Raw genomic sequence first — 27990 nt, 5'->3', positions numbered from 1 at the left:
GATTAAAAATGTGCTTTGTGGCATTATCCATCCTCATTATATGACCAAAGAACTTAACTCTCATCTTCCTAATAGTATGAGACATTCTTTCAGTTTATTTATTTTTGTAAAGGTGTGTCTGAACTCCCCATTGTTAATCATTACTGGGCCCTGGATTAAACTTAGATTATTTCTTTCCTTTTCCTCTAGCTCTTCTCTTTCTCCTGTTTGCATAGAGAATATACATTGTGTGGCATAGAGATATTCTGGTGTAATTACAGTGCTGTAGTGTCTGATTTTAATTGTGTTGGAGAGACTCTTCTTTATTATAGATATCTTTGATCAGTTGGTAAGCTTGTTCCAATTTCCTTTCTCTTGATTTATTTGATTCTTTGTCTAGACCATTAATTTGAATTACTTACTAAACGATACATATTACTAAAGAGCTTGAATATTTTTTAACATTTTCAATGATGAAATTAAATTATTATTTCCTTCAGGGAACTTAATTTTGTATATACATACTTTTTGTTTGCTATTTGCTTAACGTCGTACCGACACAGATAGGTCTTATGGCGACGATGGGATAGGGAAGGCCTAGGAATGGGAAGGAAGCGGCCGTGGTCTTAATTAAGGTACATCCCCAGCATTTGCCTAGTGTGAAAATGGGAAACCACGGAAAACCATCTTCAGGGCTGCCGACAGTGGGATTCGAACCCACTATCTCCCGGATGCAAGCTCACAGCTGTGCGACTCTAACCACAAGGCCAACTCGCCCGGTACTGTTACGTGACAGCCCTGTCTCAGGCCCTTAGGTATTTCCTGGAAGCAATTTGTGAGTCAGACCTGGGACCTCCCTGCCGTTCTGAGGACATGCCGTGACACCTCTTCTATTGTTCACTTAGTTTGGTTTCCCCGTGAGCCCTCAAAAAGGTGCAGCGAGAATGTTCCGTCTCTAGCGGAGCTCCGAATATTCTAGTACTCCTCCATCAGGATATAAGAAGTAGGCCAGCCGTCGATATTCAGTAGGAATAGTTGGACTGGGACGGCAGTACTGCTGGCTGTAGTCAATGTCCCAGCAGTGTCAGTGCCTGAGTACCGTCGTGTGCTGAGCGGAGTATTATGTGAGCGGCGGACCTTCTCTGGATAAGAGCCAAGGAACAGTCGCCGTGTGTTGCGGTGCCCAGTAGCCCTGTGTTCGACCCTATCTTCGAGCACCTCTTGTGTGTGAAGGACTGAGCTTATAGGAGTGAAAGTTATAGGTTGGTTGTCAATCACGATTATCGCCACCCCATTTAATACCAGCAAGCCTGACTACCTACTATGAGGAGGACAGAGACTTTGCAACTAGACAACAATTAGTGGAGTGTGGTCAGTCATGGTTGAATATAACTGTGTGTGTCTGTAAATTGGGTCATCCAAAAATAAAATTAGGTCGTTAAAAGAGACAGTGTTTTATTCTTAACAATACTGTAACACAGTACCAAAATGGTTTGAGACGATAGTGCATCCCTTAGAAAAAATCTGTGCTATGCGCCCCTGACGTGTTAGAACAACGTATTTTATTACTGGTCACTGTTTGGCCAAAGTCCCGATTTCTCATTCGCAACTCTTTCCTTTATCATCCCTCGAAAACATCTTATTAGAAAAACGCCCTCGAGCAAATGGGCAGTTGCGCGAAACATGAGTCAACAGCGGAACTCTGGAGAAAGTTGAGTGACAAGATGTGGAATAGTGCAACAGTGATCCATCAATTCTACTGAACATCCCCCACTCTTGCACAAAGTAAACTGGCCCAACCGAAGCTTTGAAAATTTTACTTCTGTTTTTCGGGAGACATATCTAGATCTAAATATCCCAGCTGGGACAAAATATGACCGACTTATTATCATCAGTCTAGATATTATTTTTATTTCTGTGTGTCAGTGTAGTTCCGTTATATTTGAGATAAATCTCCGGGCTTACTTTTACATACCTTAATTTTTATTTCGAAAAAGTTAATATTTTTCTTAATGCCCATCTGAATCCGACACTAATCGAACGCATGAAAGTGACAAGTATACCAGGAGTTTTTCCTGGCTAACCTCACGGCAAGTTAGTCAGATGCTGGCAGTGCGGAGAACAAAAGAAGCCATTGGTGACCAAATAAATGCCCTACGGCTGTGAGGTCAACTACACTGGGCAGGACTCTCTATTACTGGTCTTTCATTGGCTTCTACATCAGGCAGCCAGCCATTGAAAACACTTCAGGCGAGGTCCCAATTATTTACTGCACGTATTCTCTCTCCATTTAAAAAGGGACATCTTGAATGGCTCTGTCAAAACCTTTTCAGCCATACTAGGCTATTCAGGTTGAGTGAAAACGAGGAACACAACGACATAATGATGTCGTTCTCTTGTAATGATCTCCTTCAGATATATTTTTACGGCTTCAAGTTCTTGGTTAGAAGCACACTTGTAACCCTCTCTTAAAGAAAGGGTGTTAAAAAGAACGGAAAATCTTTCTTAGGTGACAGCAGACTTGACCCCAATTACCTCCAACTCAAGAAAGCCAGCCCTATAACTAGTGTAAGAGTCATATTTACCAAGATATCGATGCTAATCCCTACTTGATCTAAAATTTATTTTAAAGTTCACACTGCATTAACATTCTACCAGCAGATCAAAAGCGTTGTACCTCATGAATGTTGGAAAAATTTCTACTAATATAATAAATGTTGACTCAGATCCCTGTGAATAATGAAGATATGAGTTGAGTGGTTCTAGACCGTTCTAGACCGCGTCAGCCATGACAGGATCGAATTGGTCCTGCATATCAACATGCATAATATCAAACTGATGACAGCATATGGGGCGAAAAAATTAACTGAAACCATTGCTTTCAGAGAAATGGATTTTTTTTTCAGTATCGTATTCTAAAGCAAGATCTGTCGTATAGAAATCAGGTTTGTCACGACCAGGCCCCTGATCCTTATGTACAGTAATTACATATCCATTTGTAGCCTCCGTGGCTCAGGCGGCAGCGTGTCGGCCTCTCATCGCTGGGTTCCGTGGTTCAAATCACGGTCACTCCATGTGAGGTTTGTGCTGCACAAAGCGGAGGCGGGACAGGTTTTTCTTCGGGTACTCCGGTTTCCTCTGTTACATTTCATTCCATTCCTTTCATTTCATATGTCAGTTATTAATCATTGCCCCAAAGGAGTGCGACAGGCTTCGGCAGCCGGCGCAATTTCTATCCTCGCCGCAAGATGAGGGCTTCATTCATTCCATCCCTGGCCCAGTCAATGACTGAAAAACAGGTTGTAGGTTTTCATTTTCATATTCCATTGTTTTACTTGTAGACAGCTGAAAATTTAAACTCTTGACGAATTGTGCTGTACGTCGGTTACATTTTCCATATTGTATATATTCAGATATTCATATATCGTAACAAGCCACCGAGTTTTACCATTACGTCACAACAAGAAGCAGACGTACAGAAACCCATCATTCGTATCCCTGTTAAACCCTTCGCTCCTAAAAATATTCCCTACTCTTAATTTCTTAACACACAATTTCCTCACTGCACCTAAATGTGTGCATACACTGCCCGCACATTTCCATTATTTCACAAGCCACCAAATAATGTTTTGTTCATTACCAGTCTTGCTCAACTTCATTATCTGGTTCTCACTCAATAATTTTTCTCTTCCTCCTTTGTTTCGTTACACTCAAATATCAGATGGTAATCCGCCCTCACTTCACCACATAAAATACATACCATTGTATCTTGATTTCATATCCACCCCTTATTCTTATACAAACCTATCAACCACCATATTAAAAACCACTTCTCCTAATCTGTCTACGTTGCTAATTCTCTTCCTACTAACTAAACTAATCCTATTAAATACATTGTACATAACACTGGGGAACAATTTTAAACTAATTTTCTGTCGACTTCAATTTTTGTGTTGGTTTTCACTAAAGCAGACATCCCGTTTTTGAATATGAAATTAGTTTTCCTCGTATCACGTCAGGTATTTTCTCCACCGCTTATCTCCATGTGATAGGCACGCTGATTTTGAAACGGTGTTTACTTTTTTATATCATATCAAGTCTTTCTTGTCTGTCACATGTCCACGCGATTTTTACGATCTGCCGTCAAACCAGATGACCCAAACATTCAATTCCTAATATGATTGACCGTTTAGGCAACATGCTAATTTTAAGATTCCTGGCGCACATTATTCCTCGACTTGTGTCACATTTTCCTTCGCTGTAAAGCCTTCTTATGAGAGGGGGTGATGGTGGTGTTGATTATTGTTTTAAGAGGAAGTACAACTAGGCAACCATCCTCCATTCCTCAATTAATACTAATCATAGGGAATAAATATCTGCCAAAGAAAGAAACGGACTACGAGGAATGAAGTGCATATATATTTTCTGCCTGACTCAAATTATTTTCCATAGAAACATGCTCTTTTTGTCTTTAAGGAATAAATGAAAATAATGGACAGAAAAGAACTACAAATTCAGGATTTAGGTTATAATTTCTTGTGAAAACATTCATAGGTATTATCTTCATAACTGTAGGTTACCAGAAAAATGCGCATAGTGCGATGTACAGTTGTATTAACGAAGTTTGAAGGCGGATATGTTGAATTTGCTTAGGCTGTCTTCAGGCGTTCAGTTTAACAGAAATTCCTGACGGATGAAGTCAATTTTCAGGTATAGATACCATAGAGTAATAAATCTTCCGTAATTGGTATCTGACCTTTTTTGGAGGAATTACGAATTAATCTAACATATAAGAAAATTAATATTTACCTCGGGAGTGAAGAAGAACGAACGACAATGCTGGAAGTAATGGACAGTAATTTTACATATCGATATAATATGAAAATAAATTCAGACAAAACGAAAGTATTGGTGATAAGTAATCAACGGAGAAAAATATAGCTCTACGTGAGAACCATCTGAGTAACGTTGAAGAGTTTCCTTACTTAGAAAGCAAAATAACCGAAGTAAGAGAGATCTGGTCAGCAGAATTAACCACGCAAAGATAGCCTTCAATAAAAAGAGAAAGTTCTTCACATCTAAAAATATCAGCTTAAAACAGAGGAAACGATTAGTTTAGACGTACGTATGGAGCGTATTTCTGTACGGAAGTGAGACTTGGGCACTACAGGTGGCAGAGAGAAAGGGGGTACAATCCTTTAAGCAATGGTGGTGTAGGCGAATACTGAAAGTTCCTTGGACAGATAGTTACTACTGAGGAAGTAATGGAAATAGTTGGAAAAATCCCGAGCTTGTAAAAGATTATGTAGAAAAAATAATATATGGACTGGACATATAATCAGACATTAGAGTTTACTAGGCTTAATCCTGGAGGACTCTGTGAAGGGAATAAATTGTAGGGGAAGGCCTAGACTGGAATATATTTGTAACTGGTGAAGTAGCAGGGATGTCAGTCTTATGTAGAACTGAAGAGAATGTCACAAAACTGGAACCTTTGGAGGGCTGCTGCCAACCAACATTAGGATTGTAAACTTTAGTAGTGTTACAGCTACAAAACCGGTATGTGATGACACTACAGCTTAATACTTTGGTCAGAAACGTTCTGTTATATAAAGTTCAGTATTGCACGAACTACACTGACTGACAGAGCAAATGCAACACCAAGAAGGAGTGGTCAGAACTTTATGCCAATTGCAGGGTAGACTGACGTCACTGAGGTATGCTCATGATGTGAAATGCGCCGCTGTGCTGCGCACGTAGCGAACGATAAATGGGACACGGCGTTGGCGAATGGCCCACTTCGTACCGTGATTTCTCAGCCGGCAGTCATTGTAGAACGTGTTGTCGTGTGCCACAGGACACGTGTATAGTTAAGAATGCCAGGCCGCCGTCAACGGAGGCATTTCCAGCAGACAGACGACTTTACGAGGGGTATGGTGATCGGGCTGAGAAGGGCAGGTTGGTCGCTTCGTCAAATCGCAGCCGATACCCATAGGGATGTGTCCACGGTGCAGCGCCTGTGGCGAAGATGGTTGGCGCAGGGACATGTGGCACGTGCGAGGGGTCCAGGCGCAGCCCGAGTGACGTCAGCACGCGAGGATCGGCGCATCCGCCGCCAAGCGGTGGCAGCCCCGCACGCCACGTCAACCGCCATTCTTCAGCATGTGCAAGACACCCTGGCTGTTCCAATATCGACCAGAACAATTTCCCGTCGATTGGTTGAAGGAGGCCTGCACTCCCGGCGTCCGCTCAGAAGACTACCATTGACTCCACAGCATAGACGTGCACGCCTGGCATGGTGCCGGGCTAGAGCGACTTGGATGAGGGAATGGCGGAACGTCGTGTTCGCCGATGAGTCACGCTTCTGTTCTGTCAGTGATAGTCACCGCAGACGAGTGTGGCGTCGGCGTGGAGAAAGGTCAAATCCGGCAGTAACTGTGGAGCGCCCTACCGCTAGACAACGCGGCATCATGGTTTGGGGCGCTATTGCGTATGATTCCACGTCACCTCTAGTGCGTATTCAAGGCACGTTAAATGCCCACCGCTACGTGCAGCATGTGCTGTGGCCGGTGGCACTCCCGTACCTTCAGGGGCTGCCCAATGCTCTGTTTCAGCAGGATAATGCCCGCCCACACACTGCTCGCATCTCCCAACAGGCTCTACGAGGTGTACAGATGCTTCCGTGGCCAGCGTACTCTCCGGATCTCTCACCAATCGAACACGTGTGGGATCTCATTGGACGCCGTTTGCAAACTCTGCCCCAGCCTCGTACGGACGACCAACTGTGGCAAATGGTTGACAGAGAATGGAGAACCATCCCTCAGGACACCATCCGCACTCTTATTGACTCTGTACCTCGACGTGTTTCTGCGTGCATCGCCGCTCGCGGTGGTCCTACATCCTACTGAGTCGATGCCGTGCGCATTGTGTAACCTGCATATCGGTTTGAAATAAATATCAATTATTCGTCCGTGCCGTCTCTGTTTTTCCCCAACTTTCATCCCTTTCGAACCACTCCTCCTTGGTGTTGCATTTGCTCTGTCAGTCAGTGTATATCAACGAATTTTCACTCTAAGTTATACATGTGCTGCAGGTCAGTATTTCTACCCTGAAAATTGTCACATAGCGATATTTCAAGGAGCATCCGGCTCCATGGCCAAATGGTTAGCGTGCTGGCCTTTGGTGACACAGGTCCCAGGTTCGATTCCCGGCAGGGTCGGTAATTTTAACCATCATTAGTTAATTTCGCTGGCACGGGAGCTGGGTGTATGTGTTGTCTTCATCATCATTTCATCCTCATCATGACGCGCAGGTCGCCTACGGGGGTCAAATCAAAAACCTACACCTGGCGACTCCCGGCACTAAAAGACATACGCCATTTCATTTCAATTAGAGGCGCAACGACGATATTTTATTTTACTGACGAGTGTGTTGAAGACATCGCCTTTCCAGTCCATGAATACCGGTACACCATGTACCTTCACGTATTCAAATGAACGAAACACATTAAAACCCCTACCGTAGAAACATTACAAACTATAAACAGTTGGAAGTAAATTACATGCGTACGTTTATTCGAATATTATTTCGTAATTTACTTTCTAAACGTACGACCAAGGTCGATTAATATTCCAGCATACATATTTAACACTTGAACCCCAGTTTCTATTGGTTGTATCTGGTGTAATGGTAGTCAGTGTTGTTGTTGTTTTTTTTTTTTTGTTTTTTTTTTGCCTCATGCCATTCAATCTCATTTAATGGCAGTTCTTTATCATTTCACCCGTTTTCTCCATTTCCCTTGGTTACACTCATATTTTCTGCTTTCAATAACAGCGGCAGTAAAAAATTATATTACAGGTTATTATATTTGACCTGCTGGTGTTGGCAAAACTAATGTTCAACAAATATAACAATTTTATTGATGATGTGTCGCTCACTAAATGAAATATTTAATGACTCATCTGCCGACGACAGGCGTTGGAAGTGGCTATTACGATATTTTATGCTGTTTTCGATCTGCTGCGCTCTTACATTATGAGAACTTCAAGTACGACATGAGCCACTTAAAGATGTGTGGACATGCGCGGGTCAAGTAATGGTTACGACATGTGACCTAGCGGAGTATCTTTATGGATTATCTACACTTGAGCCGAGACGTGGGGTATGTATTCGTAAATATAACCCCTTAACCGTATAACTGCCGAACGTCGCGCCTGCGACTCTATATAATCTCACTACAATGCCAACGTCGCATGCGCGACGCATAGTTCATGCATTCACTTAATCACATATAACATATTTGATCCTTCACTTACTCTGTTTTCACAAGTAAGATATTGAATACAAAGCTTCAAGTCTTTCATCACACATTCCTCACCACTGGATATTGGCCGCACTTAGGCGACTGCAGCTATCGTGCTCGGTCCTATCAAAATTACAAAGCACTAGGTTATGTAAAGAAACAACGATGACTGCCATAAAGTATGGAGGTATTTAAAACAATCGTAATAAAAGGAACACACGAACATTTCTTTGAATTTAGGGCATTAATACAGCTACATATTTTGTGAATATCATCATCATCAATGTCCTACTCCAGTCGCCCAGGTGTGGTTAACAAGCCTCCTCCACTCCTTTCTGTCCTTCCACTTTTCCTGCTCCATTTTTATCTCCTAATGTCCTTTCAAATCTGATCCATCCACCTTCTTCTCGGTCTTCCAACTGGTTTCTTTCCCTTAACTTCTCTTTCTAATTCCCCTCTTACTACCCCTTCCTTTCCCATTCTTTTTACATGTCCCAACCATATCAGTCTTGCTTTCTGTATGTTATGTTCTATTGCCGCGCTGAGTGGCTCAGACGGTTGAGGCGCTGGCCTTCTGACCCCAACTTGGCACTTTCGATCCTGGCTCAGTCCGGTGGTATTTGAAGGTGTTCAAATACGTCAGCCTCACGACGGTAGATTTACTGGCACGTAAAAGAACTCCTGCGGGACTAAATTCCGGCACCTCGGCGTCTCCGAAAACCGTAAAAGTAGTTAGTGGGACGTAAAGCAAATAACATTATTATTATTATTAACAGTTCTATATTTAACTCTTCTCTGATTTTAATATTTTGGATTCCATCTCTTGTGTTTTTAACCGATTTTCTTAAAAATTTCATTTCAACTTCTTGGATCTTACTATCTTGTCTCGTATTAGTTACCAGCGTTTCTAGTCCGTGTGTTACAAACGGTATGAAATACTGTTCATATAATGTTAATTTCGTTTTCTTGGGTACTTTGTCATCCAATAAAATCTCCCTGACTTGATGATAAAATGTTGTACCTTTACTTAGTCTGTTATTAATTTCAGGGTTGATTTCATTACTTCCATTAATAATGCTACCAAGATATGTAAACTGTTCTACATTCTCTAACCGTTCTCCGTCTATGTTCACTTGGCTTCTCTTTTTCTCTTTTTCACAGTGCATGACTGCAGTTTTCTTTCTACTGATTACCATTCCAAATTCCTTCAGATTTTCATTCCAAATGTCCAGTCTCCTTCGTACTTCCTTTTCTTCCTTTCCCCAAATCACCACATCATCCGCAAATACCAAAGCATTCACTTCATCATTACAGATACTCTCTTTTACACGCTTTATTTTATGTTATGAATAATATATACTTAATTACAGATTTCACTGATATTTAATACGCCGTATTGACTGGCTCAGACAATGGACACGCTGGCCTTCTAACCCCAACTTGGCAGGTTCAAGTCTGGCTCTCAGTCCGGTGGTATTTGAAGGTGCTCAAATACGTCAGCATCTTTCGGTGGATTTACTGGCACTTAAAAGAACTCCTGGGGGACAAAATTCTGGCACCTCGGCGTCTCCGAAAACCTGAAAAGTAGTTAGTGGGACCTAAAGCAAATAAAATTAGTATTATGATATTTACAACATATTATGTACATATTTGGTACTTCGATATTACATAAAAATTCGGTCCTAGTGAATACCATTTCACATCACCTTCGAGTGTGTATATGTTCCTACACAAACTAACTGTTTTAAGTATATCAATCGTAATGTCAAGTGGTGCTATAATTAACGCGGTAGGCTTGAAAACACTGAGTGAACAACGTACGTACAAAGTTTTACTAGAGTCAAATGATTACTACATACATCTCCCAAGCCTACGTCACGCAATTCAGTGAATAATACATGTAATGACGGACATATCGTGTTGTACCTAGTCTAGATGGTGTATGAGACAGGTTGAGGAAAATGCTGATGTAACTTTGAAGTGAGTTTCCGGCAACAGCGCTTGTAATTCAATCAGCAATCTGATGAAGGATAGGAATTTGACTTGGGTCACAAAGTGGTTTCTCATGTTAATGGAATGGATTCAAATCAACTGATGAAGACAGAGCCTGGGGCGTGATAGCCGAGTGGTAATGTCATTAGCTTCTTATTAATGTAGATGTGGTTTAATTCTGAGCAATGATGTTGGTTTTTGAAAATCAAACGTCATGTCTCTGTGATTAGCATGCTATGTACAACTGAAGATCATGTTCCTGTGATATCACGCAGAATTACAATCTTGCTCCATAAGTGATGCCACCAGCAAGAGAGAGAGAGAGAGAGAGAGAGAGAGACTATGTGTATGGCACAATACTAAGGAAAGTTTTATGCAGATTATATGGTGGTGACTATTTTGATATTTCGATTAAGTTGCTGAATAACAAAATTGTCCGCTCCTTGCCATATTAATCGTAGGGGAAAATAGAAAACCTTAGTCCTCTTGAAGAACGAAGACCATAGATCAAGAAAGGGAAGTGAAATGATGGGCAGAAAAAATAAATTGCATGGATATCCCTCAAATCCATGTCTCTTGACTAACCAAAGGACATTGAACTGGATACACACCAAAGACGAATTTGAATCAAGTAGGGGGACGTAATGTAAAACACCTATACAAACTTATGACTACAACCCATCTACTACAACACGTAAACAAGTTTACAGCAATCGATTTTGTCCCTTATTTTTTATTTATTTATTTTTTTATTTATTTATTTATTTATTTATTTATTTATTTATTTATTTATTTATTTATTTATTTATTTATTTATTTCGTGTATGTAAGATGAGGAGGTGGTTCAGACATACAAATATCTCGGTATTCCGCGCAACCATCAGCAAAACGGTAACCGCAAACGTCCGATGGCAGATAATGCATTATAAGATGAAGATGATCGGATCGTCTTCTTTGTAGTTTTCACATCTTTCCTTCAAGTATCCATACCACCACTAATCAACGCCGACGCTCCGTAACGTCCACCATGACCTACGAGCTCACTGCCAATACAGTACATTTCGTGCTACGATCCCCTGTATTTGATGTTTTCCTTGGCAACATCATCTTGACTATATCTTTTATTCTGCGTCAAAGTAGGGATTAGTTTGGAGATTTGAGATGCGATGTGCTTTCGTCAAAAGCTTGTTTTTGGTTTTGTCCTTTCACTTTTGTGCTTTACGTCGCACGGCTCCTACGATGACTATGGTATTGGACAGGGCTGTGACGGGGAAGGATGCAACCGTAGTCTTTATTAAGGCACAGCCTCAAATTTTTCTTGGTATGAAAGCATAGAAAACCATCTCCACGGCTGTTGACTGTGATATTTGAACCCACTACCTCCCAAATTTAACCTAACAGCTACGTGACCCAAAATGCGTAACCAGCTCACTTGGTATTGTTGTTTTACGTGACGTTTGATGTAGTGATTACTAGAGCGGCGATAGGTTAGAATGTCGTCTAGTTCACTCTTCCATAATGTTCGGAGAGTAACATTACTTCTAGGCGTTCTAATAGGCCAGGCCCCTAATGTTTACGCTACTCCAATAGCAGAACTGTTCTTCGAGCTAGAATATCCATGAACATCCGGACTCTGGGAACGTCAGCCTCACGTGAAATTCCAATAATAATAGTTTCAAAAATCCCAATGCATTGACTGGGATTTGAACGGCGCCACCTTGGTACGAAGCCATTGACATTGTAACTCGGCTATTAATCCTCTCTCTCACGACCCCACCCACTGTGCACTCAGTCCCGTGAGATCAACTCTGAAGAGAAGTGGATAGAAGCAACCAAGAAGTGTCCTTCCTTGCACCTTCTTTGCACGCGAATGGAAGAATAGTAGCAAACATATACATTACGGTCATTTCCCGCTAAATATGGCAGATTCTAAATCCTTCGAGCGGCGAAAAAGTCCATTTAGCGGCTAGCGGTATTTTTGGCGGAATTACGTGTCAGGGGATTTTCTATTGGCTTTGTAAAATGTAAAGATAATGTCACACATTTATGGCATAATAAATATCAGCAAATGAAATTAGTGGGGAAAATTAGAACGGACTCGTGTTTTTCAATTGCGTTAGGCCGAGCCTGTAAATCCGCTAATGTAATTAGGAAGTATAGTTTCTTAATGGACGAGATCTTTTTTTCCTATCTGACTGTGTATATTAGTTCAGTTCTTCATTGGTGTTTCTTTAATGTTTAAGCAATTTACGGTATTGATTTATTATTAAATTAATTTTGAAACTTCTAGCGGATTTCGTGCGAAAACAGCACAGTCAATTAGCGAATTTCACACTTACATCGTTGGGAACACTTTGAGGGAGTCCTTTGGCAATAATTTTAGATCGTAGATTTTAAAGCAATTTAAAACTAAAATTTCTCTAATTTAAGAATTAAATTTTGCTTTTTGTAACTTTATAAACTGTACGATTTAGCGTTTTATAGAATCTTACGGTGGATGCTATTTCAAATAGAGAATTGGATGTTAAACTGTCAACGTATCAAGTTATGGATTTTCCTATCTATAGTAGCCTGTCATTTAACTCCTCGTTGTTCATAAGTTGTGTATAGATTGAACTACACTTCCGTTCGCACGTGCTGATTTATTTATATGTGCTTCTCCAATACTTCCTTTTATTCTCCTAAACGAACCTCTCATTACACAATTTACACTTAAAGTAAGCAAGTCACACAAACATAAAGGCTCACTTCTCTTGGGTTCCGCTCGCTGTTTAATGGTGACTATCCCGAACCGTCTTGGTATTCACTAAGTGTGGGAGAAGCAGCCAATATGTTACAATCGTGCGGAAATAACTCTAACGCCGGAGGCAGAACCTGCTAATTGAGTTCAGAACTGCAGATAACAGTACAAATAACAACAGAAGAGGATAGCAGGTAAGCTACACTCCTGTGCTGTTCATAGAAAGCTACCAGACAAAGGCGTGGAGGAGTGAGCTAACTAGGCGAAGAAAAGTCAGAACTTGTGCCAGCTTTCTCATTTGAAGGTTCAATTGAAAGTATAATAGAGACAGCTCGCTTACTCATCATAGCTATGTTCTTCTTATACACGATGATTACTCATGAAAATATAATGTTGGACTTATTTCACGGAAATACATTCATACAACATTGTTTGCAGATTAAAAATCACAATGATACATTTTGCCTGATCATACTTTCATGGCACTGCAGCATCAATGGCGATAACGAAGATAGTAGGCTCGGGTTTCGTAAACTTCATTTACGGTAATGAATACTCTCCATTTTTACAGATTCCAAGTCCTACATTTAGGAAGATAGCCCTCGGTCATTAGGTCAATGACCGTTGATGTCCGTAATGCCACAGAATTTTTCCATATATCCTATTTCATTTGAGACGATATTGTACGATATCGGCATCTAAAAAAGATCTGTGCATCGGGCGAGTTGGCCGTGCGGTTAGGGTCACACAGCTGTGAGCTTGCATCCGGAAGAGTGGGTTTGAACCCCACTGTCGTCAGCCCTGAAGATGGTTTTGCGTGGTTTCCCATTTTCACACCAGGCAAATTTTGGGGATGTACCTTAATTAAGGCCACGGCTGCTTCCTTTCCATTCCTAGGCCTTTCCTGCCCCATCGCCGCCATAAGACCTATCTGTGTCGGTGCGACGTAAAGCAAATAGCAAAAAAAAAAAAATGTGGTGATACATTTGGTGTTTATCCAACAAAATTCATTCAAACTCCGCCGTAGACGCCCAAGAGAGATTCTGTTTACTCTGCCATCTAGTAGGCTTAGAGTAAAACGGAACGTCGATATTGGTGAGAAGAAAGCCAGAAGGAGTCAAATTAAAATATCTGCACACAGTAGCTGGTGCCATACGATTAGTATTTATTTATTTATTTATTTATTTATTTATTTATTTATTTATTTATTTATTTATTTATTTATTTATTTATTTATTTATTTATTTATTTATTTATTTATTTATTTATTTATTTATTCATTTATTTCTTTATTTATTTATTTATTTATTTATTTAGTTAGTTAGTTAGTTAGTTAGTTAGTTAGTTAGTTAGTTAGTTAGTTAGTTAGTTAGTTAGTTAGTTAGTTAGTTAGTTAGTTAGTTAGTTAGTTAGTTAGTTAGTTAGTTAGTTAGTTAGTTAGTTAGTTAGTTAGTTAGTTAGTTAGTTAGTTAGTTAGTTAGTTAGTTATTTATTTACTTATTTGCTGGATTTATCAAGGACTACCGTAAGCCTTCTTACACTTGGCAGAGGACTTACTTTCTTTTGAACCCAGAATTCCCTCATTATTTCTGGGTGGGCCTGCTTGCGTTCCTCTGTTCAAGGGACACCGTGTCGTCTTTTCGGTTGTTCATCTCGGTTTAGCCCGTTCGTCGCTAGCTGTTTTTTCGGAAAAGACCTCTGTCAAAAGCGTCTTCCGGTTTGATATGTAGTACTTGAAGGTTTTCTTTCGTGTTTCTAAAGCAAGGCATCGTGGTTTTAGGGTTAGAATCAAATAAGTGAAAGATCTGTTTGGCCAGCCTGTTTCATTCCATTCGTTTGAGGTGACCATGAAATCGTGCCCGTCTCTTTCGGATCGTGACTGTAATTTTTTCTTTTTCGTTATATACTTCCTAGCTCGATCTTTTTTGGTGGATATTGTTATTGTAGTTGAATACATAGTTCACCTAATTATTCTGCGCTCCTTTTTCGCCGGTTCTTGGAGGAGTCCTTTATTGTCACTTAGGGATAGGGTTTAGGCTGCATACATACGTACTGGCTTCAGAACCGTTTGATAGTGACGTATCTTAGTGTTTAGGGACGGCAAGTTTTTGTTGCAGATCGTGCGTAACCGTTTGGTAAGCTATTTCATGTTTGGGTAATTCGTTCCTTTCTTGTGCAATGGATGTATCAGGGCCGTTTACCAATTATTATTATTATTATTATTATTATTATTATTATTATTATTATTATTATTATTATTATTATTATTGTTGTTGTTGTTGTTGTTGTTGTTGTTGTTGTTGTTGTTGTTGTTGTTGTTGTTTAAAACGATAGCCGTTGATGACTTCAGTAGCTGATGTACCCGTGCTTCGCTACGGAATTCTACATTGTGTACATAATTCTAGGTGCCCTTTTTTAATGGGAGTTCCAAACACCCAGCACTTCAGTTTTCAATACTTGAATGGAGCTATCCAAACCTCCTGCTAAGTGCATCCCAGAGGGAGTTTATCTTCGTTACGGAGGAGCTCTTCAGTGGCCGAGCCTAAGTCTAGTGGATTACACTTACTTACAGCCACTTCATCATCGAGGAGAGGCCAAACTGGACGAATGCGCTGAACTGTTCCCATTCTCGGTCAGCTCACATTTTAGCGAGTCAGAGCACTAGTTAGAGGATAACATCAATCTACCAAAAGACAAGAGATGGACAGTGATATATCTACGGGGACACAAGGTGCTATGGTTCGAATATTACTTACAAGGTAACGCCACATTATATACCCATCGACTTTGTTCAAACTTTTGGAGGGTGATCTACGTAAAAGAATAGACAGATACCATGCCCCCGAAATTTCGCCATTCGCTTTTATTGAAGAGCAAAATGACCCTTCAAATTTAACAGCCCATATATCCGTTCGTAATTTTCGTGTGGTTATATGTAGCTTCGCTGTCCTAATGGTAAGCGTCCCTGATTTCCATGCGGGCTTTCCGAGTTCGAGGTTACTTTTTACCTCAATATATCTTATGGCTGAGGGTAATCTGACAATTTGCGTCACGAATTTAGGGATATAGAATGTGTGATGCGATTGTTACTTAGCAACCGTGCAGGCTGTCATGTGAAGTATTGATGGATGGTCATGACTCAGTGACATATTAACAGACAGGGGCGTTAGTGTACAGATGATCGATGTAGCCTTGCAGGTTGTGATGTGAACTATTTATAGATGGACACGGCTGAGAGACATATTATCAAAGAGGGGCGTTAGAGTGCAGTTGATCAATGTGACCTTGCAGGCTGTGATCTTAAGTATTGATGGATATCCATGACTGAGAAACATGTTATAAAAGAGGGGCTTTAGAGTGCAGTTGATCGATGTGATCTTGCAGGATGTGATGTGAAGTATTGATGGATGGCCATGACTGAGAGACATATAGAAGGCTCTTCTATCAAAAGGCCTCATCTCATCATTGTCTGGTAGGTTTTGTCTTTTTTACATTTTTGCTTTACGTTGCACCGACACAGATAGGTCTTATGGCGACGATGGGTTAGGAAAGGCCTAGGAGTGGGAAGGAAGCTGCCGTGGCCTTAATTAAGGTACAGCCCCAGTATTTGCCTGGTGTAAAAATGGGAACCACGGAAAACCATCTTCAAGGCTGCCCACAGTGGCGTTCGAACGCACTATCTCCCTGATGCAAGCTCTCTGCCGCGCGCTCCTAACCGCACGGCCAACTCGCTCGGTAACAAGAACATTAATAACGGCATCCTATACAAATCTTCGAGCGAAATAATTCCAGGTAATTAACACAATAGCACATCCCTAAATAACAACATACAATAGATCAATCATGTGATGAGGTATAATTTAATTAATCAATCAACAGTTTTGAACTCTACCACGAGCAGATAACGTTTGTTCCATTGATGTCCTACATTTAAGGGGTTAGCAACATGATCCTCAGTTTGTTTGTCCGCCAGCTGATGTATGCCGTCCAACTGGACCAGCGCAGGCAGGCTCTTCCCTGCCAAAAATCGATTCAAACACTGGCTCACGCAATTTCTCTCTCCCTCTCTCTTAGCAGACTGCAAAATGTCGTAAAGCTGATTGTATGCATTATGCATTCCTCTTAGTAGGACTCTACCTTCAGCCGCTCATTCAACTTTGACTTATGCCTGAGTTCTTCATATCGGTATAATGCGTGGTTTAAATATGCGGGGGCTGTATCGAAGCCACGGCTGTAGGTAATTTGAGCGTTAAATTCGTCGTGTGCGAATTAGAAATTAGTGAATGTACAAAGTTGAGGTTTAGAGAGCTTTATCCTTCTGCCTAGGCTCTCTTGTGAATGTTGTGTAATGTCATTACCAATCTCTACGGTCGACTCGATTCCATCTACTCGGTGTTTTCAGACATCTGTCCCCATATGCTGTAGGAGACTACTAAGTCGTGATGCTCAGCTACCTTGACATTCTTACGTTGTCCATAGGTTTTCTTATGCCCAATCTCAAACATCTTGGGCTTGTTCTACGAGTTTTGTTGAAAAGGAAACCGAAATTTAACTATAAAATCTTTATCGCTTATTGTACAATATTTTAAATGCTGTCCCCCTCAAAGTAGTCCCATCTACTGGCTCTACTGGCAATACACCGTTTCCATAGTTTCCTTCCATGTTTAAAAGACCTCCTGGAACGCACTTTCTGGATGGCGCGCAGGTCTCTTGTGCGCATTGTCCTGTATCTCCCGTATGGTTGGAAACGATGTCTTTTCAACATGGATTTAAGTTTGGGAAACAGCGAAAGTCTACTTGGGCTAAATCCGGAGAATACGGTGGATGCCGTACAACCGAGGTGTTAAGTTTTGCGGGCAAGGAGTTGCGCATGAGCCAGCACCATGTCGGCAGGATCGGGAATTTTAACCATCATTGGTTTATTTCGCTGGCACTAGAGCTGGGTGTATGTGTCGTCTTCATCATCATTTCATACTCATCATGACGCGCAGGTCACCTACGGGAGTCAAATTAAAAGACCTGCACCTGGCGAACCGAACATGTCCTTGGACACTCCCGGCACTAAAAGTCATACGCCATTTCATTTCATCCAAGTCTGGTTTTTACACAATTCAGGCCACTTCCCGCGTACAGTATCTCTGAAAAGCGCTAGAATTCTCTGGTAGACTTCCATGTTTATCATATCACCAATAGGTACAAATTCCTGATGGACATTGCCTTTGCAGTCAAAAAATACTGTATAACCAACATCACCTTGATTTTTGATCGACTCATACGTGCGTTTTTTGACAAGCAGAAACATTGCCTACCCTCTGAGACAACTACATAATTATTTGTTTCAATATCATAGCAGTTAAACCACGTCTCATCCCCTGTTATGATGTTACCGTGAAAGTTTTGCAAAGTGTTGTTCTTCAAGCTCTTTCATTGTCACTTTGGCACTAATCTTACGAACAACGCGTGCACGTGCTCACTTCAACAGCTGTAGCTCGCCAAGTGGCAGTCTGTTATCTACACCTGCCGGTTGGCGCGCTATTTCAAAAGTTCGCTTTCTTCTTGAACACACTTCGTATTCTCCTTGACACATTATTTCTACTTTATTTTATTTGTGGTAAGTTTGGACATTCATTTAATTTAGATATTGCGACGTTTCTGAAAATTAAAAAATATCCTCAGATATTTCAATAAATAAGAATGTTATTCTCTGTACGTCCCATTAACTACTTTTACGATTTTCGGAGATGCCGAGGTGCTGGAATTTAGTCCCGCAAGATATATTTTACGTGACAGTAAATCTATCAACACGACGCTGACGTATCTGGGCACCTTCAAATACCACCCGACTGAGCCAGGATCGAACCTGCCAAGTTGGGTTTAGAAGTCCAGTACCTTAACCGCCTGAGCCACTCAGCCGGGCCTCAAGTACTTCAGATTTCCACGCAGCTATGCAAGTTTTCTCACAAATATTATTACAGGTATCGATAAACAGTGCGTAGACGAAACAAATGGCAACTCACGCTACTATTTATACGGATTCTACCGCACGTTTCGAGCTTCGATTTCTCCATGAAATATCCGATGCACTAACCACTCACTACTGTGACATATGACTTCTTTAAAAGATATTTGAGTAAACGACCATTTTCTTTGTCATTAAGAGTGGAGTGGCCGTGCGCGTTTTCGCGGTACGGCTATACCCGGGAGACGCTTGGGTTCGAACCCAGCCGTCAGGTGGCCTCAGAATGGTTTTCTGTGTTCTATCATTCTCACTTTCAGTCCAATGACAGGACAGTTCATATTTCTAGGCTACACCCGATTCCTTCCACCTTCTTACCCAATCCCATTCATCTACATTAACTCATCAGCTGAGATGAGCGTCAGGAAGGGAATCAGACCGTAGAAATATGCCACAAAATTGATCTCACTTCATCCCCGACCCAGCATCAAGAACCGGAACTAGAGAGTAGATATACATACTTAGACTTGAATATCTTGAAGAAAACGGCGTACACTTTTTTGGGGCACAGACTTCCAACGAGGGACCCGTATTGGAACGAAATTATAGATGTATTTTGTGCCAAAACCTAAAAGCTAGAGCAATCGCATGAGTGATTCCGGCTCTTAGGAAGTCACTGCCAACGTCCAAAAAGTGAAAATAGTTCAGCACCCAGAATTTCACTGGTCTTGGCAGACTGATAGGCAATAGCACTTTCTAGCTCAGTGAGAAAGGCAACGGGAAACTACCTCGCCCCTCAAGCCCTTAAGTCGTTTTTAACGACTTAAACATCTCCCATCGCTCTCACGCAAACTCACCCCAGCTCACCCATTGAGTGAAATATTTCCTTCGCTTCTCGCTTTGCGGGTCCCTCGGTAGGCCTATATAGTGTGCGGTTTACACGGTGACATAATATTAAAATACGAAGTTTGCGTGCATTAGCCGCTAGTTCGAACCTCTCGTAGGAGCGAGTTCGCCGTGCGGTTAGGAGCGCGCACCTATGACTTTGTATCCGGGAGATAGTGGGTTCGAACCCTACTGTCGGTAGCCGTGAACATGGTTTTCCGTGCCTTCCCATTTTCACAACAGGCAAATGCTGAGGCTTACCATGGCCGCTTCCCTCCCGCTCCTAGACCTTCCCTACCCCATCGTCGCCATAAAAACTACCTGTGTTGGTGCGACGTAAGGCAAATTATAAGAAAAAGAACCTCTGGTAGTGCACAATATCTACGGTAGTATCGTTTTTACGATCATGAAAGTACATTACGTTACAAACTTACTTATAATTTCTTATTTCTGTGTAGTAATATGTTTAAACTAAAGTTGAAATGCATAATACAAATCATTCTGGCTTAAATGGGTAAAAGTATTCCCCGTAAGAAACGAACGCAAAGTCTCCGAACTCGTTTCCGAATCCACGCACCCGAATGATATTTTCCCCAATCGGATAATTATCTGAATCGATTTCTCGAAATCTCCCTGATTCCAATAACCTGAATACTCATTTATTTGAAGTCATTTTTTTTCGAGTTCGGGAAAATCTATCTACTAGTCTAACGACCCGACGACAGTGGATATCATAAACAATCAAGTGTTTGCAACTACGAAACAAAAATATATCTTTTTTTACAGCTTGTTTTACACGGCACCGACACAGATAGGTCTTATGACGACGATGGAATAGGAAAGGCCTAGGTGTGGGAATGAAGTCTTCTTTTTCTTCTTTTCTAGCCTATTTCAATCCATTGCTGGATATAGGCCTCTTCCATATGTTTCCATCGTGTTCGGTCTTGAGCCACTTGGAACCAGCGTGTTCCAGCCAACAGCTTTATGTCGTCGAGTCATCTCTTCTGGGGACTTCCAATGCCTCTCTTGTGTTCCCATGGTCTCCAGTGAACAATCCTAGAGGTCCACCTGTTGTAGTCTTGTCGAGCTACGTGTCCTACCCATTGCCATTTTAGTCTTGCTACTCTCTCTAGGATGTCTGTTGCATTAGTCCTTCTCCTGATGTCCTCTGAGCGGATTTTATCACTAACGCTGATCCCTAGCATCTGTCGCTCCATAGCTCGTTGCGTTCGCTGAAGCTTGCGAGCACTTTCCTTCGTCGGAGTCATCGTTTCCAGACCGTAAGTAGTAACTGGCAGCACGCACGTATTATAGACCTTGGTCTTCAGGTTAATTGGAACATCCTTGTTGGTGAGGACGAATCTTAGTTTTCGGAATGCTGTCGAACTCATACCTATTCTGCGAGGAATTTCTGCACGTTGGTTGTCTTTTCCAAGTTTTATCTTGTGTTCAAGATAGATGTACTCATCAACAGCTTCTATATATTGGTTTCCCATTTTAAGTGGTCGAGAAGGAAGTGGCAGTGGCGTTAATTAAGGTACAGCATCCCGAGTATTCGCTCGGTGTGAAAATGGGAAACAACAGAAAACCATCTTCGAACCCACTATCTCCCGGTTGCGAGCTCACAGCTGCGCAATCCTATCGCATGGCCAACTCTCCTGGTAAAAGATTAAGATTCATTTTACTGCCTAATAATAATAATTTATCTTTCCAGATTTTAAATTCCGGTAGGAAAGGTAATTTGATTTTGAACGGTTTAATTTATGCTAAATATAAAAATGATACAGGGAATGAAGATTCTTGCTGAACCGAGGAAAAAAATGGCTCTATGTGTAGACGGGAATAAGGGGAATTACATATTTCTATACAGCTTAGACATTCCTTTCTAGTTTTCTTAGTCCTATAATATAGAAAAATTTACATTCATTATTTGATTTATTTTAAAATAACAAGCACTAGTGTGATCCATCTGCACGTACGGCTTCGTGCCTATAATTTATTTACAAAGAAGATGGACAATATATTCTCGACATTATTCTAAATGTAGGCATTATGTTATTCTTATAAGTGAGCATTAGCCCAGAAATAGCACAGATCTAAGGACTACGTATGTTGACAAACTTCTCTGAAAACTCCAGTAAGAGAAATGAGTCCGCCTCTGTGGTGTAGTGGTTAGTGTGATTAGCTGCCACCCCTAGAGGCCCGGATTCGATTCCCGGCTCTGTCACGAAATTTGAAAAGTGGTACGAGGGCTAGAACGGGGTTCATTCAGCCTCGGGAGATCAACTCAGTAGAGGTGGGATCGATTCCCACCTCAGCCATCCTGGAAGTGGTTATCCGTGGTTTCCAACTTCTCTTCAAGGCAAATGCCGGGATGGTACCTACCTTAAGGCCACGGCCGTTTCCTTCCCTGTTCCTTGTCTAACCCTTCCAATCTTCCCATCCTCCCGCAAGGCCCCTGTTCAGCATAGCAGGTGAGCCCGCCTGGGCGAGATATTGGTCATCCTCCCCAGTTATATCCCGACCCAGAGTCTGAAGCTCCAGGACGCTGCCCTTGAGGTAGTAGAGGTGAGTTCCCTCGCCGAGTCCGAAAGATAAACCGACCCTGGAGGATAAACAGATGAAGAAGAAGAAGAAGAGAAAATAAACAGGTAGTACTATAAGACAACCGAACAGGAAATTAGTCACCTTAGTGCGCACGCAAAGATAGAACGCTTTGCCTGTACAGATGGCGCAGCGAACGAGTCCCGTGCTCAACCGCACACGCACTGCCTCTACGTGAACATAAGGCAGTAGTGATCAGTGAGACATTGATGTGACAGAGTGGAAAAAGGGGGCGTTCGTGTTTGGCCGTGGCCATGACCATACAGTGCGTGAAGTTGCTGGATTTGTTGGTGTTTCGCAGCGGACTGTTCAACGTGTCTACAAGCAGTGGTGTACTACACGTGCCTACGAAACATGACGCCAGAATTGTGGTCTCAAAAAAATGACTGAAGGGGTCCTGAGAAGGTTTCACGGCTTGTGAATCAAAACCGCTTCCAAACCAGACAGAAATTGCTGCAGTCAGTGAATGAAGGTCCATCCCAACTGGTTAGAGAGAGAACACTGCGACGGGAACTGCATGAAATGAACACTTGGAGACGGTCACCTCGCAAGAGGCCATTGCTCACACGAGCACATAAATCTACGCGTCTTCATGAGCTACAAATCGTCGAACGTGGCCACTACCTGACTGGCGGAACGTAATGTGATCTGAAGAATCACATATTTGCCCGTATGCCAATGACGCATTTCGTCGAGAGCATCAATGGTCAAATGAAGCATTTGATTTTGGATATGTGCAAGGTCAGGATCAAGCCGGAGGTGCGTCGGTGATGCCTTGGGAGTGTTTTTCGTTTAATAGGTGGAGTCCACTCACTGAGAGTAATCATGAATTAGCCTGTTTATTTAAACATTCTGGACGATTAGGTGTGGCCTTTCAGTCAATGCGCATTACATCTCGACTGGCCTGCAACATCACCTGATTTGAACCCCACTGGAAATCTGTGGGATATGTTGGAACAGAGATCAAAACGCAATCATCAGCATCCCCGCAATTTGGTGAATACCTGAATAAGACGTACCTGCACAACCTTGTGGATTCACATCCTAACAGAATCCAGGCGATTATCAAGTCCAGAGGCGGAGTTAAATGCTATTAAATTCGTCTTGTAATGATTTCTCCAGGGGAGGCTAATTTGTTGACATAATGACAGTATTGGAACTCCAGAAAGTGATATAACTGTATTCATCCCCAGATGTGGGCGACAGATCTTAAGAGATATCCCGTTAGCCAAATTTATAAAAGCCAGCTGTCAAGATTGTATGCGTGCCAATAAGCTACCCCGTAGAAACGACAGGCCTGGGAAACTTCTTCGTGTGGGGAAATGAATGCCGTAAAAGCTACGGGCTTGGAAGCAACAGGATTCAAACTTAGAGATTAGGGGCTAATAACATATTAACATTACCTGTTTCTTCTTCTTTTCTTCATGGAGCCTCTAAATGTTAGTTCCTAATTAGCGTCTACCTCTACGACCTTTTCTACCATGTTCTTCTTGCATTGCCGCTTAGATATAAGTTCTCCCTTCAAAAAGCTGCAGGTTGTTCTTATTGGGTCTTCTTGGATTTCTTCTCTCTCTTCACCTGGTCGTCCTAGAGTGGTGAGTCTGATTCTAGCCAGCGCCTCACATTCGAAAAGTATGTGTTCAGCTGATTCCTCTGCTTCATTCCATTTCCTACATATATTGCCTCTTATTACTCCAATTGTATGTAGGTGTTTTTTTCAGATGGCAGTGTCCTGTCAACAGTCCTACTACCCATCTTATATTTTCTCGGCACAGTTTCAACAGTTCTTTTTCTTGTTTGGTCCTTTTATCAGTTCCTTTGCAAGCCTGCATCCTGGAGCACTTTCCCAGTTATCCATTTGTTTCTTTTGTACACATTTCCCTGTGTAATGTCGGGCTTGACCATAGGAAATCCCGCATACATGTTCTGGGCGTACAAAATGTGTTCTGCCCCTTTCCTGGCCAGTTTATCTGCTTTTACATTTCCTATTATACTTGCATGCCCTGGTACCCATATAATTTTGAAAATGTTGTACTTTGAGAGCTTCAGGAGAAGTGAACAGCCTTACCAGACAATTCTGGATATTATCAGGACTGCTTATAGTGCCTTAATGGCTGCTTGGCTGTCTGTAAAAATGAAAATGTTCTTATTCCTATAGTTCATTTTCAGATTTTCTTCAAGACATATTGTGATAGCTATCACTTCGCTTGAAAGACATTACCTGTTTACTGGTGACGTATATCGGGTGAATGCATAAGTTTTGCCGGTTTTTTGTTGTTGTTGTTGTTAAGGAAAATATGTCATTTTCAAGGGAAAATATTTTTTGTTTATTCAGAATATTTGCCATCGACTTCTACACACTTCGCCCATATTTCAGGTAAGTTATGAATACCATGCCAGAAAACTGCTTGTCTTTTGCGGCAAAGCATTCGTCGAGCCATTTTCCAACTTCCTCAAAATTGCTGAAGTGCTGCTCTGCGAACGTATGCCCATTAATGCGAATAGGTGATATTCAGACGACGCCAGGTCGGGGCAGTACGGCGGGTGTGATCTCAAGGTGTCTTTCACTGGTTTTGCTGTGAGAGATGGCTCATTGTCGTGTATCAAAATCACTCTTCCATGTCTTCTGCCCCATTCCGGTCGTCGTTTGATCAATTCGTGATTTAAATTAATCATTTGTTGGCGACAGTATTGTGCATTAACGGGGTCACTGGGCTTCAAGAGTTCATAATACATAATACCGCTCTGGTCCTACCAGACAAAAATCATGGTCTTCTCGCATGTTCTATGTTCATATGTTTCTACCAGAAAACGAGGTTTTCCACAGCCTTTTCCTTTAGATTAAATAATAAAAGCAATGCGTACCGCAAATGCTCTTTTTCAGCCACAAACGTCGACATGATCACTGAACGATACAACACAGACGCTAGTGTCAGGCGAACAAGCTGATGTATGTGTCAAATTCATTGGCTGTGTACTGTTTGCTGGCGCCATCTCTTAGTGAACCCGGAAGAGACATGCATACACCTGATAGTATTTTGAAGACCTTAACAAGAGAGTGTGCTAAGAAAGATGAAGGATACAAATGAAAAGCTATTCTATATTCAACTTGATTCATTTCCAGTAATAGGATGTAAATAAAAGTAGAAATTAATTCTTTATGACCAGCACTTTAAAGTAATTACTGTTTTTACAGTCTGTGGATTTACGTTGAGGCATTCCTCTTGTATAATTAATGACCCATATCAAATTCACTAGCTTGTTAATTACATTGGAGAACAGAGATGTAATACCTTGCCATAATTAACTACGAATCACTTTATTTTAAAATAAGTTAGGGAAAATTCTAGGAAGTCCTCTGCTTAAATATCAAACTATGAGGCTGTTTATTAATAGAATGCTATGCTTATGTTTTTTTCTGCAGTAACTTTACAAAATTAATTTGTGGTCCATGTTGAGGTCAACATATTACATTTTTCTGTGTAGTATACTGTTTTAAAAAATCTCTAGTAGCAATATTTCGGTACATTCGATCCACATAGGCCTGAGAGATGGGAGTTCCTCATGAAATATCAGTGATCTCAAGTTGTTTCGAAATGACGATATACCGGGCGAGTTGGCCGTGCGGTTAGGGGTGCACAGCTGTGAGCTTGCATACGGGAGATAGTGGGTTCGAACCCCATTGCCGGCAGCCCTGAAGATGTTTTTCTGTGGTTTCCCATTTTCACACCAGGCAAATGCTGGTGCTGTACATTAATTAAGGCCACGGCCGTTTACTTCCCATTCCTAATCCTTTCCTATCCCTGCGTCGCCGTAAGACCTATCTGTGTCGCTGCGACGTAAAGGAAATAGCGAAATGATGATAAAGGCAAGGTCGTTCGGTTTAATCATTACCTCATGTCCTTATCCACACTTCTTTTCATAACATTCGTAAACCATAGTGGAAGTCAGACACAAAATGAAATATTTATACAGGATGTTTCGAAAATACATAGCATAGTTCCAGGGTGGGATGCACTATCTCCTGTTCTATTCAACATTGCACTGGAGACGAATATCAGAAAATTAACTCTTGTGCCTACTGACATCATTTTGGGGAGACAATATAAAGCCTTGCATATGCGGATGATATTGTTCTTATTGGCTGCAATGAATTGGAAATTAGTTAGTTATTTGTTGAACTAGAGTAAATGGCAGCAAAAACTGGCTTACGGGTAAATTATAAAAAGACGCACTACATGGTTTTTACAGAGTCCGAAACAGGAGGAGGTTGATAGACTGCTTTGAAGATTGGGAAAAACATGTTTAAAAGAGGAAAGGAGTTTAAATTCCTTGATGTATTAATCTGTGAACAAAACCGAAGGCAACAGAAACACAAAGGTAGAATTAAAAACGCAAATGAAGCATTTTACTCTATGAGCCCTATATTAGGCTCCAAGTTTTTAACAAGGAATGAAAAAATTATTATCTACAGTACAATCACTCGAACAGTACTTCTGTGTGGTTCCGAGACATGGAGTCCAACCAGGAAAGATCAGCAGCAGTTACAAGTCGTTGAGAATAAAGTTTATAGAAAAATATTTGGCCCATGATTCAATCCTATCTCTCAAAGCTGGCAGGAAAGATCTAATTATGAGATTTGCATCCTCTCTCAACAGCACACTATACTGGTGTGATAGAATCCAACAGATTGCACTCGATATGTACTGAGGATGCAGGATAACAGAGCACCGGTAGATCTATGCAAGGGACCTCTTAATGGTAAAGGACCTTCAGGAAGACCCCGAAGCTCCTGGAAGGAGGAGATCAACAAGGTATGCAGGACCCTGTTAATTGATAACTGGGAAGAGCGAGCTCAAGTTCGAAAAGGATAGAAGAGGATTGTGAGATCGGCACGTGAACTTCACGTCCCTCAGAAGCCTACGGAGTGAGTGAGTGAGTGAGTGAGTGAGTGAGTGAGTGAGTGAGTGAGTGAGTGAGTGAGTGAGTGAGTAAGTGAGTGAGTGAGTGAGTGAGTGAGTGAGTGAGTGAGTGAGTGAGTGAGTGAATTTCTGGGTTGGGTTCCTCCAATATAGAGAAGGAAAAGTCTATATACGCACAGCTCCGGAAACTCATACTTTCTGAGATACCAGACTCTTCCATGGGCTGGAACTTCAAGTGTTTTGGGGTACCTTCATGTTTTGATTTACTCCAGTAATTACCTTACAAGAGGTATTCAAACTTCTCACCTTATGCCATATTACAGGATTATCATCGATGTTGCATGGAGTTATGAACACAGTCGAATATATCCGATGTTGCACGTATTTTTGAAAGAACCTTAACTTCTGCCTTGAAGTGTTGCTTCAACCTCCACAACAATCGCGTAAACCAAAGACTTTCCTTAACCCCACACACAGAGAAGTCCAAAGGGTTTAGATCAGGTGATCGTGAACGCGAAGAATGTACGCAATTCTGGACGAATGTTCATAAATACTATTTTCCTTCTCTGTATGTGGGTAATCTAACCCTGAAATTGTGACACGTATTTTT

This window comes from Anabrus simplex, chromosome 9, assembly GCF_040414725.1.
Source record: "Anabrus simplex isolate iqAnaSimp1 chromosome 9, ASM4041472v1, whole genome shotgun sequence".
NCBI lineage: Eukaryota > Metazoa > Arthropoda > Insecta > Orthoptera > Tettigoniidae > Anabrus > Anabrus simplex.
This window is presented reverse-complemented; position numbering follows the sequence as displayed.